Source organism: Psammomys obesus, unplaced genomic scaffold (assembly GCF_907164565.1).
Source record: "Psammomys obesus unplaced genomic scaffold, mPsaObe1.curated_primary_1811, whole genome shotgun sequence".
NCBI lineage: Eukaryota > Metazoa > Chordata > Mammalia > Rodentia > Muridae > Psammomys > Psammomys obesus.
The window spans coordinates 11,257,230-11,279,803 of NW_026596088.1; positions in this window are offsets into that span (position 1 = coordinate 11,257,230).

Below are 22,574 nucleotides of genomic sequence, written 5' to 3' on the forward strand. Positions count from 1 at the left end.
AATTTGACTGTTAAATCACCATCTTCTGATTGATTATTTTTGCCAGTGGGAATGAAAGTATAGCATTTAATATTTTAATAAATAGACTCAAAATCCATCAAGACTCTGAAACAGGTTAGAGCATCACAGGTTAGAATATTGCCAATTTTAAAACTGAAAACAGGAGAGAATTTTTAAAGATATTAGTCATAGAATTTTGGTGACCAAATCACACAGTGTGATGGGATGTTTACAAGTTTAAAATCAATGTGTAAATGGCACTTATTTACTTCTTTGATAAGTGTGTTCTTTACCTTAAAGTGACATTGTTTACATACCTGTTTATAATTACTACCTGAATATCTGTCTGTCTGTCTGTCTGTCTATCTATCTATCTATCTATCTATCTATCTATCTATCTATCTATCTGCCTGCCTTACCATCAATTTATCTATCATCTTCCTACCTATCAGAACATCTGTCCATCGATAATCTATTTCTCTCCCCTTGACTTAGGTGCCATACGTTACTTCTTGCTATTACAGGAAAGTTTAGCGCATTTAGTATGTTATGTTTTTAGCTTTTTTTCCTTTTCCTTAAGTCTGGAAACTTCACTCTGAGATAAGCAGGAGAACTTGTGGACGCTGCAAATAATTCTTCCTAGTTCTTCACATGTCTTTTTAAAGCATTATGAAGGTTTTGCTGTCTCACAGGCTTGTTTTTAAAGGTAGATGTTCCCTTATGATATCTCAACATTTGGCAGCCGTTGTTTGACTCTCAGCAATGTAGTTAGTGTGGCCTGTGGCGCTGTTTGTAATCCCATCCTTTTTCCTTCTATTCCAGCCAGGATGACCACTTTACCAGTGGGCACACTCCCTTAGTTAGGCCTGAAAATTACTTTTATTAAAAAATAATTTATAGCCAAGATTGATTCTTCTCTTATAGTTGAGTGGTTCATTCAGAAGTAGCACTTTAGGCATGCTAAGAAATATGTGCATTTATTAATCTGAAAAACAATGCATGATATGTCTTTGTACAAATTTTCAGCTGTGTTTTCTTTCTTTAAATTAATTTTTTTATTAATTACAACTTATGCCTGTGTTTTCTATGAGCTTTTCAATTTTGTTTGTGACAGAACCTGCTGTACAATCCCAAAGGACATCTCTCATGTTGCATCCTGGATAAATGACTACTCTAGAGTGGTGTATTTAAGCAGCTATGATTTTTAATTACAGGAAGGGATTGCATGTTGTTGCCCTATTGTCTGTTGTGAGTTTTTGTAGCCTTCTTGGTGGCAGCAGCAAGAACAAACATGCGAACTGTTGGTTTATAAAGGAACTCAGAAAATGTTTCACGGCCCTTAATGTGTCTGTAAAAATTTGTAAAATGTTGGATTGAATTTTTGTATTATTTTAAAGACATTGTTGAAAAATTGCAACAATTTAAATTTATATCTGTGTACTTAGTTTTTTTTAATATATTGCAGATTGTAAAGTCTTCATAGTCTTATTTAGCATCTCAAGGTGCACTAGGGAAGGGTACACTGTCAATGTGGTGGGAGGGGAATCTGTACCTACAACTGTCTTCTTGATAACTAGGAAGAGCTTTGGCTAATCGTGGCTATATCTGCTTGGATCATCATCCATCCTGAAATGTACTATGAAAGAGCTCTGGTTTACAGTGATACACATGCCAGGTTGGTCACAGGGTTGTCATTAAGGCTTATGGCATTAATATTATCTACTAACTTATAACTTTGGAAATAGTTTTTAATCTACCTGAGTACTTATTCAGGCTTAATTTAATAAAATTCACTAGATATTAATATATGAAATTAAGCTCAATTTTTTATTCAGAATACTTCTCATATTGGATATGAAGCATTAATGATTGATACAGAGACCAGTGTGTCACTCAGTATTTAAATTTAAATAAGAAATCATTTTTTTACTTTTAAATTCATACGTAAACTTGATTTATACATCATGTTTTTCTAGGATGGAGCATCCATTTAGGAGAGCACTGGGATGGAAAAGCAGGTGAGGATGATAGGGGGAGTATAGTGAATGAAAGCAAAATTATGGGATCTTGAGGTTTCTTCTTGGGACAGCATCCCTGAAGGAAATGTAGCTGCCTTTTTTTTTTTTATGTGAAGGGACATCAAGAAAGGTGTTGGAATTTTAGAGTTAAGTGCATTTACTATGCTTTAGGAGGGGGGCTGAGTGAGGGTTACTAGCAGCTCTTTGTTGCTTCTGTACTCATCCTCCTTTAGATTTAGATAAAGTCAGAGCAGAAGCTAGAAAAGATGTAAAAGGTGGCACCTAAAAATGGCTTCTGGGCAAACATCATCACCAGCATGTTCTACTTGTCTTTCCTTCCCCTGAATTTAATGATATACTTCCTAGGTGGCTTAATTGCATAACAAAAACATAGTTTGGGAATTTCAGCTCAGCAAACAAACTTTGTGTGATGTTAGCTGTATCATTTCTACGGATAAATTCTGTCATTGACAGACTGGGAAGTAAGTTTGATGATCTCCAAAAAGGTTTTGGCTCTGATGCCCTGTTTATTACCATTTCTTCATATAAAGTTTCAGTGGGGTTTCTTGTTCTGCATACTGGTCTTGAACTACCATGCCTACAGTGCCTTTTGAAGCAACAAATGCTATGGATCTAATATACAATTTTCATGATAGCAGGATCATGAGCAGATAGGGTAGAACTATTTACTTCTCCTTGAGAGAGCTCTCTAGCTCAGTGTCTAGTTAGTGCCTCAAGAAGAGTGACTTCTGTAGCCACTCATCCGTTGAGAGACATCTGGGTTGTTTCCAGCTTCTGGCTATTACGAATAGAACTGCTATGAACATGGTTGAGCAAATGTCCTTGTTATATAGTTGAGCATATTTTGGATATATGCCTAGGAGTGGTATAGAAATTGTGGTACATTTACACAATGGAACACTACTCAGCTATTAAAAACAAGGAAATCATGAAATTTGCAGGCAAATGGTGGGAACTAGAAAAAAATCAACCTGAGTGAGGTATCCCAGAAACAGAAAGATACATGTGGTATATACTCACTCATAAGTGGATATTAGACATATAATATAGGACAAACATAGTAAAATCTATACTCCTAAAGAAGCTAAACAACAAGGAGGACCCTAGGGAAGATGCTCAATCTTCATTCAGAAGGACAAACGCGATAGACATCAGATGCTGGAGAAGACAGGGAACAGGACAGGAGCCTACCACAGAGGGCCTCTGAAAGACTCTACTGATCGAGGTATTTAAGCAGAGGCTGAGACTCATAGCCAAACTTTGGGCAAAGTGCAGGGAATCTCATGAAAGAAGGGGGTAATAAAAAGCCCTGGAGGGGACAGGAGGTCCAAAAGGAGACCAACAGAGCCCTAAACACCGAGCCCTGGGGGCCCTGAAGAGAATGATACCCAACCTAGGATAATGCATGGAGAGGACCTAAAACCCTGGCTCAGATGTAGCCCATAGACTCAGTCTCCAAGTGGGGTCCCTAGTAAGGGGAGCTGTGACTTTCTCTGGCATTTACTCAGTGGCAGGCTCTCTGATCACCTCCCCCTGGGGGCGTGTGCAGCTTTGCCAGACCACAGAGGAAGACAATGCAACCATTCCTGATGAAACCTGATAGGCTAGGGTCAAATAGAAGGGGAAGAGGACCTCCTTTATCGGTGGACTATGGGAGGGGCATAAGGGGAGAAGAGGGAGGGAGGACAGAATTGGGAGAAGATGAGGGAGGGGACCACAGCTGGGATACAAATTGAATAAATTGTAATAAATGATAATAATAAAAAAAGAAGGGAGACTTAGCCTCACGTGAAGGCTTGTGTCTGTGAAGGAGCTTGGACAGGATGAGATAGGAAGGGTGTTGGGATACAGCCATCAATTCATTGCATGTGCTTCGCTAGGCAGGCAGCAGTGGCCACTGCCAGGCTTTTTGAGTATGGTTTCTGTCACCAAGACAGTTGGCTGTCTTTGAAGTGTGTTAGCTAACCTCTTCTAGAATCTTAAGTGCAACCGGCTCTCTACAGGAGGAAGATAAGGGATCTCAAGGAACAGAAAGCTCCATTATTTTCATGAAAAGTTTACTTTTCTTCCACTAGTTTTTTTTTTAACCTGTTGCAGGTTAACAGACTTCAGTCTTTTTCATTCTTCATTTCAGGACTAACTTATTGCCATGGATACAATATTGACTATTGGAGTGGATGAATATCATCAAGTGTACGCTGACAGAAGTTGCTACACACCATGAATATTTCTGTGCCCTTTCATAGTACTGAAGTGGTAATAGTGCTTGTATCATAGTTTCTCAGAACTTTGAATGAACAGACATACTTGGGGAAACAGATATAGTAAGAGTTGTAGATCCTCATTAAGCATTTGTCATTATTTTAGTATTAAATGTTCACAATTATTTTGGAAGTAGATATTATTTTCTTTGTTTTGCATGTAAGTAAATTAAGGATTGAAGAGGAAAAATGGCCTTCTTACAATCATGCAGTCATTGAATAGCAAAACCAGGGTAGGCATAGATGTCCTGGCTTGAGATCTTGTGGCTTGTCTGCTTCTAACAAAGCTGTTCTAATAGGTAATGAAGCAAGAGATTTCCCCGGATAGTCATGAGCCAAGGTGATTAAGCAAGCAGGTTGGATAATCAGGGTACTCAGGAGCTGTGTGTGTAATGGAATCTCATTGGTGTGGTTATTAAAGAAGTCTTTCCTGAACATGACGTGGTATTGACTGCAGTGCATATATTCTGGGCCACAATTTCAGCTTTCTATGGTTTTTGTCCTGGGATTTGATTTCAGTTACCATAGAGTCTTGCAAAGTGAGGCCATGGCTCTAATATGAACTAGTTCAGCTAACATGACTTACTGGCTGTGCTTCTGTGAGCTTCACTTTCACATGCAGAAACTTCAAATTCTCTTTCCTTTGGGCCAACTGGATGATTCCCTTTCAATTGATGACTTCTTGTGTATCTTTTAGAATTTTGCTTCTACTAAGGCCATTCCTCCGACATTTATTGTGTTTAGTGGTAGAACTTCGCTGATTTAGACTGAAACACCTGTTTCCTTTTGCTTTTTATGTCTCCTTCATCTCTCATTATGTGCCTTAATGTCTTTCTAAGTGGATGCATTTCTTTCTGTGTGTGTCCAGCATGGTCACTTATCTTTCAGTTGGTGTTTTATTACGTGGACAGTGACATATAACCTTTAAGTAGCACTGGGGCTATTTAAATTTCTTTTTCGATATAGACATTTAAGTGCTTTTTAAGGACAGTAATCATTTCAACTTGAAGGCTATTGTGTAGATATCAATTTTAGAGTGAGGTAATGAAAATACTGAAGCTCTGAATCTTTTCTTGACCTGAAGCTTAAAATAAGCTTTCCTGAGCTTTTATTACCTCTGTGGTAAGATGATGTGGAAAACAAGTTCTCAGTCAAATATTCAGGAGAACAGAGCTTGTGGTGGGAGTGTGTTTGCTTTTTGATCTGTACAGTTCTGGAGAGTTAGTTAAAAACTCAGCAGTAAAAAAACAAAAACAAGGGCCTGGAGAGATGGCTTAGCGGTTAAGACTACTGTATGCTCTCCCAAAGGAGCCGGTTTCAATTCCCAGCACCTACATGGCAGCTCAACACTGTCTGTAATGTGGATTCCAAGGGATGTGACACCTTCACACTAATGCACATAAAAAAAATTAAAGAAATTATTTTAAAAAAACAAAAACAACACTCAGCAGTGTGAACATTATCTCTTCAGAGATGTTCCATCTCCTTATTTGCAAAGTTGTATTTACTTTTTAGGGATGTTTTAAGATCCAAAGGAGTAAATATTAGCACTCTATGGCATACTATTAGCTATCGTTAAAGTGAATGCTTGTAAAGGAACAATATGTCTCAAAATAAAAGAATACACTGTTCAACATACTTTATTGAAGGAAGTGATAAAAATGAACACCACTAGATGTAATGAAAAACTACTTTATATTCTAACACATAGATGCGTAGGGCCTTTGAGAGAAGCCAAACTCATCTATAGCAATGCATACTTTGAGAATAAACCTGTTGGAGCTAAACTTTCTTCACTGCAAGGGCAGCATTATCCCTCTTCAGTGTCATGGTTTGTGGGGAGGAGCTGACACCAGTACTCTATCTGGGTATGAGACTTCTTGGGCTCAGGCCTGTACTGAAGTGGCAAGAGTAAATAGTTCCAGGAGCTTCAGGAGGTAGCAGCTGCCCACCAAGTTTTAGCCCTTGCAGCTTGGACCTCGTAGCTCATTTCCAAGGAGGGCCCAGGTGCAGCCTGTCTGGGCCACTAACTGTACCTTGTTTCCTAGGCCCAGAAGGCTTGAGCGGAGGTGTCTGACTGAGATTGGGTTGTGGTATTGGTAATATTCCCCCGCCTCTATTTTCCTCAATTTTTTTTTAATTGATGTGGACTCCGGTGGCCTCTTTCCCCAGACTGCATCCTTCCAGAGGGGCTTAGCCTCAGTCCAGCAGTGCCAGGAATTTGTGGGTATCAGAAGGATCCTAGCAGAGGCTTCAAACTGGCTATGTTAGGTCTAGGATCTGAACCTGAGTTTGCCTGATAGAAAAAGCTAAGCTCTTTCTAGTAATAGTTCAATACCTTTTGCCTGGAGAAGAGGGCACTGAGGAGAGAGATAAAAGCATCATTGGGGCATCTATGAGTTTGGCATCTGAACTGATAACTAGAGAAGCTGTGAAAACAGTGTTGTCCTGTGTGCTGGAGTGCTATGAGGTTTGCACTGTAGGTGACAAGAGTCCCTGCAGCCATCTGTGGGCATATGAGAACTCTGGGATGCATTCTGGGTATGTGCTTGTCAAGGTATAAGCTCAGCCTGTGTATGATGAAACACTCGGAGATTAAGCACTGCACCAGTCAGTGTTTTATGACATTCTCCTGCTTATCCATTGACAGGGGAACAGCAATGGCTATGACCTTCTTCTGTACACCAGAATATAACTCCCATGTGGACTTGACATTTGTGTGTCTGCTGAGTAGTTAATTTTGTGCCTGGTACCTAAGAGGTGCTTGGCAGATACTGTTCAATGAATATACCTGGAGTACTTGATTGGATTTGGGTTGGCAAGATGGCTTAGACTCTAAGCCATAGAGGGTAAAGGTGCTTTGCTACACATCTAATAACCTGAGTTCAGTCCCTGGAAAGAAGAGTTCGGTCACACGAGTTCAGTTCTATGGTGAAAGAAGAGAACTGAATCCTGCAAGTTGTCCTCTAAATTCTATATATGCTTCATGGCATGTGCACCCACACATACACATAAAACAAATAAATTAAGAAAAAAGCCCCATTCTTTTTTTGGTTTGGTGTGTTCAGTGAAGATATGTTTCAAGTATTATCTCATATAAGTTTTCAATAACCCTGTGAAGTATGTGTTATTATTTATGGTTTATAGATGTAGAGCACTTAAGAATTAAAGAATTTACTTAAGGTGACATTGTTAAGACATACTGGCCATGATTTGAAACTTTAAGTACAACTATTATAGAGTACTAGGAATTATCACCCTACTTGTCCTAGATAATTGTCTATTAATAGAACCTCCTCCACTTTTAAATGGAAGCCACCTCTTAGTGTTGACTCATTAATCTTGCTGCCAACTCAAACTCATAAGCCTTTTATTTATCGTGACTTGTCCTGTGCTGGCTGCCTCAGCCTCAGTGCAAGACCTTGTCTTTATTTCACAGAGACCTTCTCTGGCTACATTCGCTAGAGCTTTTATCCTTGAGTTATTTTGGATTAGATCGTTGTATGGTTTCCTAAAACGATTTTTTTGGCATTTACTGATCAAATATATTTTTACTCCTTAATATTATTAGTATAGAGTAAAATATTTTAATAGATTCCCTGGTGCTCAAACTTTTTTATATTCCTCTACTAAACTAGCTGATTATATTGTCTATAAATGCATACTGCTGAATTTAAATTATATTTGAATTTATATCCATATAAATTATATCTATATTAATGTATTTTAATGCCATAATTATAGAGTTAGGACATAGGAATGTTCTGGAATCATGGGGAGAGCATAGGAATTTGTCAGTTCTTTAATGATTAAGAAAAAATCCTAACTATAGAACTATTTTATCACTAAATACTTCCTTCCTTCCTTCCTTCCTTCCTTCCTTCCTTCCTTCCTTCCTTCCTTCCTTCCTTTCTTTCTTTCTTTCTTTCTTTCTTTTTCTTCTCTCTTTCTCTCTCTCTCTCTTTTCAAGACAGGGTTTCTCTGTGTAGCCTTGGCTGTCCTGGACTCACTTTATAGATCAGGCTGGCCTCGAACTCATAGAGATCCACCTGCTTCTGCCTCCCGGAGTTCTGGGATCACAGACATGCATCACTGCTCCTGGCTATCACTATACATTTTAAAGAGCTAGATATTCAATTCTATTTTATTGATCTGTTGATATTTCCTATCCTTCCTTGAGTCAGTTTTGTAATTTATATTTTGTCATGGAATCCTCTTTTTTTTCTTGATTAAAAAAAAATTCATTGAGGCCAGTGAGATGCCTCATTTGGCCAAGGCTGAGGACCTGAGTTTTAACCATAGGACCCACATGGTGGAAGGAGAGAACTGACTTCCAAAAGCTATCCTCTGACCTCCACACATCCCAGTACCAAACATACACAAAATAAATAAATGTCAAAGAACCCTTTAAATAATATTGGCATCAATTGACATGATTTTAAAATTGTTTTCTACTTTTTTTTTCACTTCTAGGTACCTATGGGTTATATTCTCCATTTTCCCTTATGTTTTAAAAAGTTTTGTGGTCTTTTTGGATCTGATTATACCACTTAACAGATTAGTTATTAGAAATGGTTGAATGTGCTGGCACACAGTTTGTATTCATTATATATTTACAAGGATTAATTGAATACATCAAATACAGTAAATACCTTCTATATACCAGAGAAACACTAAAGACTCCAAGGATGATTCTAACAGGATTCTGCCTTAAGAACCTTATAGTGTAGTAAGGATGTTTGAGGCTGATTATAAACACTGCTGGGTAGCCATCCACCCAGAAAAATAGTAACAAGATAGGACCTGTTTTTTCCTGCCGAAGGCTTGCTTGGCCCACATGGTATGTCTTTGTATAAATCTGGGGATGTTTTCTTGGTACTTAAATTCATAGTTTGTTAGGAAGACTTTTAGGAGATGTTTTAATCATTGTAGAACTTTGTAAATTTTATCAACTAGAAAATTGCTTCTTAAATTTAAGCAGACATGTTTGTCACCGGAGGTCTTTAGTAAAATTCAGATTCTGATTCTATTAGGACTGTAGCTTAAGATTCAGTACATTCCCAACAAGCTCCTAGGCCGTTTCTTTGCTGCTTTCCTCTTTGCTGCTGACTGGGGCCACACTTTAAGTAGTTGAAAGGTAAAAGGTAGAAAGAGTATGTCTCCTGTTCTGTAAGTAGTAAAAGGACATACTTCATAAAAGTAATAAACAGAAGCATACAAAGGGGTCTTGGCTACTAGTAGTCAGTTATTTAAGATCATCCTAAAATTAGTTTCAATTGCTAGGCAGTATAGCTACAATGTGGAAAGATAAGATTTAAAAAATATCCATATTTAATTGAATGATTAATACAGTGATCCCCCAAATTCTACATTCCAGACTGCACTCATTGATAAGAAGCCACAATTAGAAATTTTCAGGTTTAGTGATCACACCAATGATGGAGACTGAAAGAGATCATTATGCTTGCTTTGCAAGTGCTTCACCACTGAGTCATGCCTCAGCCCTCACAATGAAAAAATAGTCTTCAACCAATGGGACCGAGATGATCAAATATCTCCACACCAATGGAGCTAACTTTCACCTTACATCATATACAAGAATTAACTTCAAATGTGCTAAGACTTAAATGTAAGAGAGTAAGCTCAGAAGAAATAGGAAAAACATTTCATGAGCTTGGATTAGGGAATGGTTTCTTGGATATGTTGTGAAAAAGAGAAATTGGACTTCATCAACATTAAGAATTTTGTGCTTCAAAGGAAACTACCAAAAAGTTAAGGAAAAGAGAATATATTTACAGATCGTGTGTCTGATAAGGTATCTGTGCCCATAAATAGCCTAAGAGCGCTTAGCAATAAAACGACAACTCTATACTCTTGTCTCTTGTATGTGAACTATGTATGTACCTAGTGCCCAAGATAGCCAGAAGAGAGTGTTGGAGCCCCTGGAACTGGAGTACAGGCAGTTATAAGTTGCCATGTGGGCCCTGGATCATGAAACCAGGTCCTGTGTAAGAGCATCAAGTGCTCTTAACCATTAAGCTATCTTTCCAGCACTTGGTTTGTCTTCTAGTGTAGAGAATCTTCTGATAGGAAGATTTTTTTTTTTGGTAGTTGAATATTTATTGATTTTTTATGCTGATCATGAAACGCTTCTCTATCTGAGGCCATAGAACTCTAGTGAGTTTTACACTGATCTTCACTGGAACAGTATGCATGTTGTTTGAAATACAAGTGTATTACATATTCTTATCCAGAAAATGTATTAAAAACTCATTTCTCCCTCATGTTCTGCAGTGTACCTCTGTCATCTATCAGATGTTCCTCAGAATTTGGGGGAATCTTTACTGTGTCCTCTGTTGCAGCTGTCTGACCTTGCATTACTGTTCTCTAATGTACCAGTCTGTGCTTGCAGTCGTGTCCTCCGAGGTGTCTGTGCTTGCACCTGTGTCCTGTGATGCGCCTGTCTGTCTTTGCATTCATGCCTCCTTGCCGTTCTCATATTTGCATGGCAGTGAGTCTTGCTGCCTCATAGGTTAGGTCTTGTTACCTGGTTCTTATTTTTCTAGTGCTTGTCTCATTGCATTTTTTTTGTGTGAATTTAGAATTAAGTTCCATACACATGAACAAAAATGACCTAGAATTTTGATATAGTTTGCTTATATTTATCTGTCAGAAAAAAATTTAGGGATAAATGATACTTTAAAATGTTCAATCTTTCAACTCTGTAAACGTAATATAGTCTCCATTTACTTTTACTTTTTTAAAGTCTCCCAACACAGAGTAATTTTTCCTTACAGGTTATATGTGACATGGACATTAAGAAAATTACAAAAAAGCATTTTAAGAAAATTAACGCAAAAAGTTGTCTGCCTAATGAATAATACAAGTAGTACGAATTATCGTGACAAGAGTAAAGATGCCAAGTGTTTCACAATAGATGTCACTGAAGTAGATAATTAAATGGTATTATATTTGTCCCTTCTCGGGTGTTTTGCAATATGGAAATAATATGGAAATTACCATACTTTCATTTAGTGGTTAACTATAGGAGAAAATCAGTGTTCTGAATGTTTTGTAGGCCACCTGTGCTGGCACTATCTTACTGTTTCCTTTTCTGTATGTATATAGACCCATTGTCTGAAGTGCCTAGATATTCTGGTGTTATGTACATCCACCCCAAGGGAAATATCTGCATTGTGGCTTCTAACCTTAATATATTATATAATTTTTGAAATGTGTGCTAGTTTTAAGTTCTATAGTAATAAAATGATGCTTGAATTACTTCTTAGTAGAAAATCTAGCCATTTCCATTTGGCCTCTTTTAAATTTTTTTTTTTTTTTGTTTTTGTTTGTTTTTTTGAGGCTGTCTTTGTGTAGTCTTGGCTATCCTGGAACTAGCTCTATAGATCAGGCTAGCCTCGAACTCACAGATATCTATTTGCCTCTGCCACCTGAGTGTTGGCATTAAATGCATGCACTATTACTGCCTGGCCTCTATTCATTTTTTTTTTTTTTAAATCATCAGAGGCCATCTTCAGTGTTCAACTTATAGGCTCCAGGGAAAAATTAAGCCAAATGCATCATCTGACATTAACATGTAATTTATTTTTTTTTGTTTTCAAAAAAGATAATGAAGCAGGCTGTCCTAGTTTGTGATAATCAGACATCTCCATTGGTAGTCGGGGATGCTGTACAGATAGGTCCTAACCTTGTCACTTCTGGGGCGAAGCAGCGAGACTGCTTGCTTCTGACAGCAGACAGCCCCAGTGCAGAGCCCCGGTTTCATGTTACATCAGGAATTAGTGCTGTTCTTTCAGGAGCTATTATGCTGTGACATCAAAGATTTCCAGACAGGGCAGTGGTGGTTAGCACTGAAGCTGTCTGCTTAAAGTTTAAAGAACTGAATTAAATATATATGGTTAGACTTTAATATAAGAAGTAGAGACAGAATCAGAATGAAGTAAGGGAAGTTGAAGAAATGATCAACCTATGGAATGTCCACTTAATCTTTCCTTGTTTAAGTCAAATTTTATATCTTTTTACTTCTACGACAAGTACAAATGGCCATTATGTTAACACAAGAGTAGTTGATCATTTGCAGAGAGAGATTATGAAATAGGGGGAAAATAGCCTTTTGTGAAATAAAACTGGTTATTTTGGCCCATAAACATTTGTGTGAACAAACATGTAGACAGTGATTGCAGTGGCCTGACATGAACTAGTTAGTTAAAAAGACCAGACCACATACCTGGGTAGGGTCACAGAGGCTCCGGCCTCAGGTGTGAGAGAACTTGCACACCTGCAGCTAGAGAGCCTCGGCTGCTGCAGGTGTGCCCATGGAAGTGGCCATGCCACAGTGCTGTCTTTTGGAAAAGGCGACTCTGTGAGGTGGTGAGGACCGTCGCTACCCGCTTTTGTCTGAATGGGCTTTGTTGTTGAGAAAAATAAATGAGGCATTGTGAGTTTAAGTCTTTCTTATTTTGTGTGAAATCCTACTTTCTGTCACTGTAACATTACTATGTTATTTTCATGACTACTGAGATTATGAAGTGTCAATTTTAGAAAGCAAGCAAGGGAGCTAAATGTTAAAGTGAATGCAGCTGCAGAATCATACTTATCTTTTTGTTAAATAGGAAGCACAACTTTTGGGACCTGAAAATTAGGTATGTCATAATATATTTATTCTAAACATTGAAATTCTAGTGCTGTTATTTGAGAATTAACTTGGACAAAAACTCCTCAAATCTTTATAGAGCTTGTGTTTTTGATTATGCTTAAAGATAGTTTTCTTCCATTTCAGAGTAATGTATAACATAGCCACGAAACACTTACTTAGGAAGCAGAATGTGAAGGTCTTGCCCTGGCTTATGCTTCACTGCTCCACCCTCTAATGTCATTAGAATGATTAAAGGCTGACACACCAAGAGCTCTGCTGTGTGTCTGTTGCTTGTGGGATGCGCTAACCTAAACTGCAGATTGAAGTGGATTTTATTATCTTAAATGCTTTTATGCCTTCAATGTTTTCGCTTGATTTTATTTTTGGCATAACAACAACAACAACAACAAAACCCCAGACAGAAGTATCTGTTCACAGAAAAATATTTGAACAGCTCTTAAAACACCTAAGACTTCTTGTCTCAGAACTGTTTAAGGATATTTAATATTTTTCTTTTAAAAATGCTATAATTTATTATTATTATTGTTAATTACAGTTTATTCACTTTGTATCATACCTGTAGCTCCCTCCCTCTTTCCTTCCCAACCCCACCTTCCCTCTCTCTTCTCCACCCACGCTCCTCCCCCAGTCCACTGATAGGAGAGGTCCTCCTCCCCTTCCATCTGATATTAGTCTATCAGGTCTCATCAGGAATGACTGCATTGTCTTCCTCTGTGGCCTGGTAAGGCTGCTCCCCCATCAGGGGGAGGTGATCAAAGAGCAGGCCAATCAGTTCATGTCAGAGACAGTCCATGTTCCCATTACTAGGAAACACACTTGGATACTGAACTGCCATGGGCTACATCTGTGAAGGGGTTCTAGGTTATCTCCATGAATGGTCCTTGGTTGGAATATCAGTCTCAGAAAACATCCCTGTGTCCAGATTTTTAGTATTTGGTAAAAAAAAAAAAATGGAGATGCATAATTACTCATTTATAAGCAAAAATCAATCATATAGAAAAATTAGTATTTTCCGTACTGTCTAAATTATTATTATTATTTTTTTTTTTACCAGTTTGGGAAATCCTCATTCAAAATTCTATGAAGGATCCAAGCTCTAGAGTTCTTAGGGATTGGTGAGGTGTCATGAGCTGCCTAGATGTACTGTAGGTGTGTGAGATGTTTCTAATACTTCCACTAACTGACAGACCGAGGTGCTGAAGAGTTTGTTCTTTATAGGACATGGAAGCAAAGTATAGATATTTTAGTTTATGTGAATGCTTTAAAGAAGCACCTTAATGTCTGTTTAGTTACAGTGCCTGTAAAACCGACCCCACCAGCTGGAAAGGTCGCCTTAACTGTCCAGTGCAAGAATTTCAAAGTACTGCTTACTAGGCACAGTCTTAGGAAGCTGAAGAGCACCAAACAAAAGGAAAACACATTCTAGAAGTAAAGCCATGTCAAATTCAAATAAACAAGCAGAGAGTGTTTTCACTTGGCAGAAAGTGCTGCAAGAAATGGAGTTATGCTTTCAGAGATAAGAAGGGAAATAATATTTGACCTAAGAGGAAGGGTTATGTCTTGAAGCTTTACATTTATTAAAAAAAAAGTGTCACTGGAAATAAACTTTAAGAAATATCTGCCAAAAAGAAAACAGTAGTGTTCCAAGGGGTCTATCTGTGGGTAGAGGCAGACCTCCCTGGGAGGGGCTACAGAGGGGCCTCAGAAGGAAAAACATGTGCTTAGGTAAAGTATTTTATGATATCCATTTAGACAGCTAATTGGACAGCACTTAAAATTGGGGAGGCATAGTTGTCATTTTAGAAAAAAGGATCTGTCTACTAAAAATGCTCCAGGAACAAGAAATCCATACTAAATCCATTATCTTCAGTTTAAATATTTCTTAAATGATTCTTCCAATCAACAAGTACTTATCACGTGCTGACTATTGCCAGCTCTGATGGGTACAGAAGATAGTGTGTCTCTCTGAACACAGAAAACTTAATAGTAAGATACAAGAAGGTACTCAATTGCTAGGCAGTGGGTGAGTGTACACCTTCTGACATGAGAGCGAATAAAACCAGCTACAGCAAAGAAACTTCTGGATGAAACTAAGGCCTGGGGCTGGGGCTGTATCCAGTCAGTGGAGCGCCTGCTGGCCATGCACAGCGTCCTGTTTTGATCCCCAGTACTGCACAAACATGGACCGGTGACACACTTGTAACCTCTATGCTGGGGAGGGAGGATGGGGCAGGTAGATTAGAAGTTAAAGGTAATCCTGGGCTCTTAGTGAGTTTGAGGATAGCCTGAGACAGGTGATGCGATCTCAAAACCAAACTCAAACCCAAACAAAGCAAGCACCTTAAAGGCCTGACTGGGTTTGGACAGAGCCTTCTCAGGGTGGCTGACTGGCCACTGCCTCTGTTTTGTTTGAGTCTCTGTATCATTTGAATGTTTTCACAGTGAGTGTCAAACTTACTAAAGGAAGTAAATTCAGGGATTTTCTCTTGTAAAAATCAAGGAGCCTAGGTTTCTACGTAGTACAGCTTTTTAAACCAACACACTATCTTTGTTTCCTTTATTATTATTATTATTATTATTTTATTTTTTACAATTTATTCATTTTATATCCTGATTGTAGCCCCCTCCCTCAACTCCTTCCGGTCCCCCTCCCTTCTTTCCTTCTATCTCCTTCTCCTAGTCCATTGAAAGGGGGAATTCTCCCCCCCCCCCCCGCCATCTGCCCCTAGCTTATCAATTCTCATCAGGGCTAGGCCACAGAAGAAGAAGACCCAGGCAGTCCTGATGAGTCCTGTGTTTTCTTTTAATGGCTGTTAGGAAAAATGACTTGAGAATCCCACTAGGAAACAGGCCATATAATAGAGACCAAGTTTTTAATGTATTGGGTAAGTGACAAAAGGGAGAAGATATCTAAAAAGATGGAACATCCTTGCCTTTCAGCTGAAAATATAATGTATTTAAGAGAGAGTATTAATAAGTCTTACAATTAGGTATTTCCCGGCATTTTTTTTTAACAAATCTCTGGACCAGAGGTTAATATTGTTCAGCATACTAATAGCATTAAATGTAATATGTCTGATAAATGCCAGGAAATCTAAAAGTGGACAATTTATCCAAAACTTAAAAATAAAACATCACAAAGTTACTGAGGTGTATGTTAAAATTTCAACATTGGGGACTAGAGATGGCTTAAGACTGCTTGACTAGAGAGTGGTTAAGAGCGCTTGATGTCCTTCTAGAGGACCTGAGTTTGTTTACTAACACGGACATCAGGTGGGCTGAGGCCACCTGTCACATCAGTTTCACAGTCTTCAGCATTCTCCATGATATTCATTCATACACATATATTTGTCAATAAAAACTCTGAAACATTGTCTTTAGTTTAAGCTATTTTGATTTAGTAAGTCATGTTTCTTTTTGTGGTCAAACAAGCATCCAAAAACACACTTTATTTTGCATATCATACAAAGTAAAAGAAACAAGATCATTTAAGTAGTCTCATTAAGAAAATGATGCATTGCTATATCTAAGAAACAAATTTTATCATTTATTTTTTATTTTAATGTGATATTCAGTTAAAAGAATGACCATGTTATCATTTTTGTTAATACTCATGTTTAGAATATTTTTTCTCAACATGTAATTTGATAGAAAATTAAAAGATAATTGATCTGGCTGATACTTTTTTTTGCATTTAAAGGGGACAACAGTGGATAAAGTGAGTTCTGACCATTTTTACTGTTAACTATTTTTTTTTAATTCCTTCAAAAGGGTACTAGGAAGCATTTATTTACTTAAAAATGAAAAAAATGTTAACTTGAATTTCAGATTGCTCTGAAAATTTTACAGTTTTAAAAATTTACAGTCAGCTTGACATGCTGAAAAAATAGACAGTTAAATACTCAGGATTAGAGTAAATTTAGTGTAATAAATACCACCTCAAAATGCAGAAGGAAACTTGATGATGACCTCTATGATAGTCAGAGGCTGGCTGTTCTACCAGGTACTTATGGATTTGTTTCTTCTTCCTCACTTGACAGACTTAGCGAGCATCCACACTGCCAGGCACTGAGGACATGGACATAGACTAAAGTGTTTGTCACCAGGGAGTGAAGAAGGTGGAGGTAAAAGATAGCTGAAGGGAGGTGGGCAGTGGGAAAGCCATCAACATATCATCTGTTATGCTGTGTGCATTTTTATGGATTAGTGGACAAAGGATTGGCGAAGTTTATGAGAGAGAACATCCATTTTGACCAAGCAAAGGGCTCTCCAGTATTATTTTCATGCATATAATATGAATTCCCATTGTTGGCACTGGGTCATTGTGTCCTTAATTTCACTGAGATAAATTCTGTGGGTGAGTTTCCACAGCATCGAACTGTCTGATTTGGTGATATTTACTATACCCACAGGTTGTGCAGCTGCCATGCCCGTGTGGTCCTACATCACTTCCTCACCTGAAAAGAAAACCTGGAAAGAAGTTGTTTTTCTTTCCTCCCCCAGCACTTGTAACCACTAATCTGCTTTCTGACTCTGGATTTGCTGCTGATAATTTCATGAAAAATGCAATCATGAAACTCATAACCTTTTGTTTCTGGTGGTTTTTATTAGCAGTGTTTCTAGGTCTGTGAATGTTGCAGTACGTGTCAATACTTCTTTTTAAAGACTGAATAATATTGTGTTGCACATGTGGGCATGTGGGTTGTCTCTGCACACTGGCTTTTGCATGTGGTGCAGCTATGAATATCGCTGTCCCACGTTTTTGGTTGGACACCTACTTTCAGTGTTTTGGATATGTTCACAGCAATAGAGCTGTTAGGTCATCTGGCAATTCTGCTTAACTTTCTGTGGAACTTCAGTACTGTTTTCCACAGTGGTTATACCTTTTTTGCATTTCTACCAGCAGTGTGTGAAGCTTTCAGTTTCCCCACATGCTAATCAACTTACTTTATATTAAAATAATTATTGCCATCTTAGTGAGTGTATTAAACATATTTGATGTCTCATTTCTTTTTTGTGAACTCATTTTATTATTATTTAAACTATATATTAAGTTAAATTAAAATAAATTAAATTAAAATAGTTTATTAGAGAATTTTATGTCTTTTGATAGTATTCACTTCTCTCTCCTAGTTCTTTCCATATCTGCTGCTTATCTATCCATTCAATTTTCTAGTCTTAAAAAAACAACAACAGCAGCAATGGAACCAACTTGTACTACCCAAATATGCTTGTATATGTGGCTTTGCACTAGAGCCTGGTTGCTGTAAGTGTAGAGGCTACACTCTTTGAAAAAAACACTCCTATTCTCCCAGAAGCTTCTTGGCTAGGCGTAGAACTGTTTCTAACTCCTATTTCCATGCTGGGATTTGGTGTGGCTTGAGCTTGCACAGATTTTGTACATTCTGTTACAAACATTGTTAGTTCATATATGAAGCTGCTATATTGTGTCCAGAAATCATACTGTGTCCTTGCAGTCATCCACATCTCTGGATCTTACACAATTTTACCTGATTTTTGGGTGGAGAGAGTGCAGTATTTATGTGTTCTCTTTAGGGCTGAGCATTCTGAAGTCCCTAATTCTCTGTACCTTGGCAAGCTGTGGCTCTGTGTGTTAGTAATCATCTACTACAAACAGATGCTTCACTGGTAAGAAGAGATGCTTTAAATCTATGGTAAGGGGTTGGAGATTTAGCTCAGTTATAGAACACTTGCCTAGCAAGTGCAAGGCCCTGGGTTTGTTCCTCAGCTCTGGAAAAAAAAATCTATGGGTAAAATGGAAAGTCATTAAAAATCAGTTTAATACTATGTATTAGAAGAATAATAGTAGTAAGTTTTCTCTTAGGGCCTATTACCTGTCTACCCTGGTCATATAATGATGATTCAGGTATGGGTTTCACATTGTGGAGTGAGACTTAAATCAAATTAGAAAGTGGTTGGTTACTCCCACAATAGTCATGCCACTGTTGCATTAGTAGGTCTGTCTGTCTTGCTAATAAGCCAGTTGTAGTTTCCAGGATTCACAGCTGGGTACTAATGATAACAACGTTTGTAATCTGGTAGCATGTATAAGACCCTCCAGCATTGTGAAAGCTAAGAAGTAGGAATGAAACTTTTAAATTGTTATCATCTTATTTCCTCATGTTTAATAACTCAAGTATGTGATGACAGGCTCTGAGCATCAGGTTCTAGAGGGTAACCAAGAGCGTTGGAAATAAACTGTAATGTTTTTGTGGTATATGGAACCTCATCGGGCAGCAATTCCAAGAGAGGACACCTACTTCTGACAAAGGATTCTTATCTAATGGGTATCTAGTGGTATATACTAGGGGAATTGTTGGCCTGTTACAGGGCACCTCAACACACTCTATCTCTGTCTCCGTCTCTGTCTCTCTGTCTTTTTCTTTCTGTGTATGGAAGCTTTTTAGAAAAATCTATAGTGTTACTTGTCCTTCCCCACATATCCTCCTCTTCTCTGTGATGCCTTTTTCTTGAAGGGAAAGTACTGGGGAACTCAAAAAACAATAGGATAATAGGCATTCAACTGAACTCTGAATATGGTGAAATATACTAGGTTTAGAGATTTAATCTACTTTTTTCCCCCTCAGCAGGAATTATAGCTGGTCTTTGCCACTTTGGGAGTTCTTCTTTCTCACACTTCTCCACTTCTTTTCTTCCACCCTTGGAACCTCCAACACTAGATAAGAGAAAACAAAGGATATAGAGAAAAGAAAAGAGATCACTGAATAAAGTCAGGGGTCAGAAAGGGATTGACATTGTCATTAGGCTTCTTCCTGCTGATTAGGGCCATCAACTTTCTTGGAGCAAGTTTGGTCTTCACTATCAGAATATCTTACTTCTTTTTTGTTTCTTCTTTGCGCACAACTACTTAACAAACCTTAACCAACAACAACCAGCAATAAACAATCAACACCTTATCTGGCTTTTTTCCCTTTAAGTTTTTATTTAATTAAACTATAATTATATTGTGATCTACCTTTTCTTGGATTTATTCCATGTACCCCTCCCTCTGCTTCTTCTCAAAATCATCATGGTCATTTTTTTTTTAATGTGGATTTTAGAGATTGAACTAGGGACCCTGTAAACTGACTGAATCATCTCTCTGAGGCTCATTTTATAGCAGTCTGTAGTGCATCTTGGTATATGATCTGGGGACACTTGCAAAAGATGGGTATTTTGTGGCTGGCTGGAGCATCCTGTAAACTTTATTTTCTGTTGGTCATAGATGAGTTCCATGTCCTTTCTGTGTTTCTGGTGTAGCTCTGTCAGCTATTACTGCTAGGAGAGTGGCTATACTAGTTCAAGTAGAATGGGGAACATGTGTCTCATTACTTTGCTACTTTGTAATGCACTTGGTTTAAATAATTTCTCTACTTACATTTTGAATGTTGGGTAGTGTGCTTTATATAATATAGGAAACTCAAGAGGAAAAGGAAAATTTATTGATTTACTAATGCTTTCTTTGTTTCCTTCCCAGGACTGATGGCCTCATGTAAGCTAGTCAAACACTTTACCACTAAGCTACCTGCCTTGGCCCCCTCTTCCTTTCTTTGTTTTGTGTCCTTTCTGCTTGAAGAACTTCCTTCTACATTCTTTGTGTGTGATCTTGCTTTGGATAACCTCTCTTCATTTTTTCTTCTGAGAAATGTTTAGATTTCATTCACATTCCAGAAGAATGTTTTCACCATGTAGGATTTTGGCTGTCTTTCAACACTTAACAAATATCATGCCACTGTCTTCTGGCTCTGATGGTTTCTGAAGAGAAATCTGTTTCCTTGTGAATTTTGTTTCCCCGTAACTAGATGGCATTTTTCTTTGGTTGCTTTCAAGAGTTTCCCTTTGTTTCCTGTTTTCAGAAGTTTAGTTAGGATGTGTCTGTGATGGACTTCAGTGAGTGTGTCCTGCCTGGGCTGTCCTCAGTTTCTTGACTCTATTGGTTTGGCTATGTCTGGCAAGATTTTGGATGAGCCATCATTACTTTCAGTACCTTTCCAGCTCTTGCACCTCTTGTACTCCAGGACTCTGATGACATGAATGTTACATCTTTTGCTATAGTCCCAAAGGTTCCTTAGCCTTAGTTCATCTTTTGGAATCCTAACTTGTCTCTGTGGCTTAGACTGACACATTCTACCATTTCCTATTAAAGGCACTGATCTTTCTGTCTTTTTTCATCCAAATCAAACCCCTCTATTGAATATTTTATTTTAATTATAGTACTTTCCAGTCCTAAAGTTTTCATTTTTTTCTGCTTTCCTGAAAATTTATTACAGTGCCCATACAAAACATTACTTTTTCTATTCAATATTTTGCCCTAAAGCTTCCTTGGCTCTTTTTGCTGGGATGCCTGAGAGCTGGACCTTGGCATGGACCCTGTGGAGTCTGGCAAAAGCCATACAGCTCTCCTCTTGGTCACGATGACACTGGATTTCCCTTTATGTACACTTCTGAGATGTTAGCTGGGTTGCCAGTTTGAGTTCTTGGCAGATCTGTTTCACTTCTTGGATTTTTTTTTTTTTTTTTTTTTTTTTTTTTTTTTTTTTAGGATAAGTGGGTGTGCGTGGAAGGGTCCTTCTTCATGGCTTCACATCAGCCTTGAGGGACCACCCCAAAGGGTTCATTGAGATGCCATGGTCTAGGCATTTTTTTTTTTTTATGAATGCTGGTTACCATGAGCCCTTCTAAGCTGAAGCCCCTGTGAGCTTTAACTGAGATGTGTTTTCATACTGTAGGGCACCTCACTGTGGGCCCAATATAGGCTAAGGGCCAACATGGCATGCTTTCACCAGCTGGGCTTTGGTCTGTGGATCTTCTTGGGTGGCTGGTTGAAGTAAATGTTCACTCACTGCTGCCTTGTGGACAAGGGGCTGTAGGGTTCTGTCATTCCATGTTGGCCCACAGCTGCCTCCTGTGAGGACATTAAACACTTTCTTAAATCATAGCTGCTTTAACATGTTTGCCAGACAACTCTAACATTTTGGTGTCAGTATCTACTGACTGACTTGTTCATTTAATTCTAGAGCTTTCTGATTCTTTGACAGTGCGTTTTGACTTAAACCTGGAAATTTTGGTACTATCTTATGACAAACATTCTGTATTATCTTTGTGTCAAATCTCTTTGTGTCAGAGAAGGACACTACTCTTTTACTGCCAGGTGGATTTAGTAGTTCAGGTGCCCATCATGGGACGGGATTCCTGTTACTGCTGGGTGAAAGTTCTTACTTCCAGAATGGTCCTCACTGAAATTCAAGTGGAAATGACCTTTTATGAATGGGCAGTGGTGCTATTGGACTCATCTGTGGGCAGCCTGTGGTATCACTTTAGTGAGGTGGGAGGATACCCAGGCCTAGGACAGCACAACCGGAGAGGCAGTTACTAGATGGCAGCATAAAGGTTCCAGGTTTCTCCCTGGCTGTTTGTGTATGTGTATATATATATATATATATATATATATATATATATATATATATATATATATATATGTATATATGTATTACAGTTCTTAGAGTGGGGATGTACAGAGCCTTATTTACAACCATGAGAGAGTTGTAGTTCTCTACAGTTGTAGTTTTAGTTCCC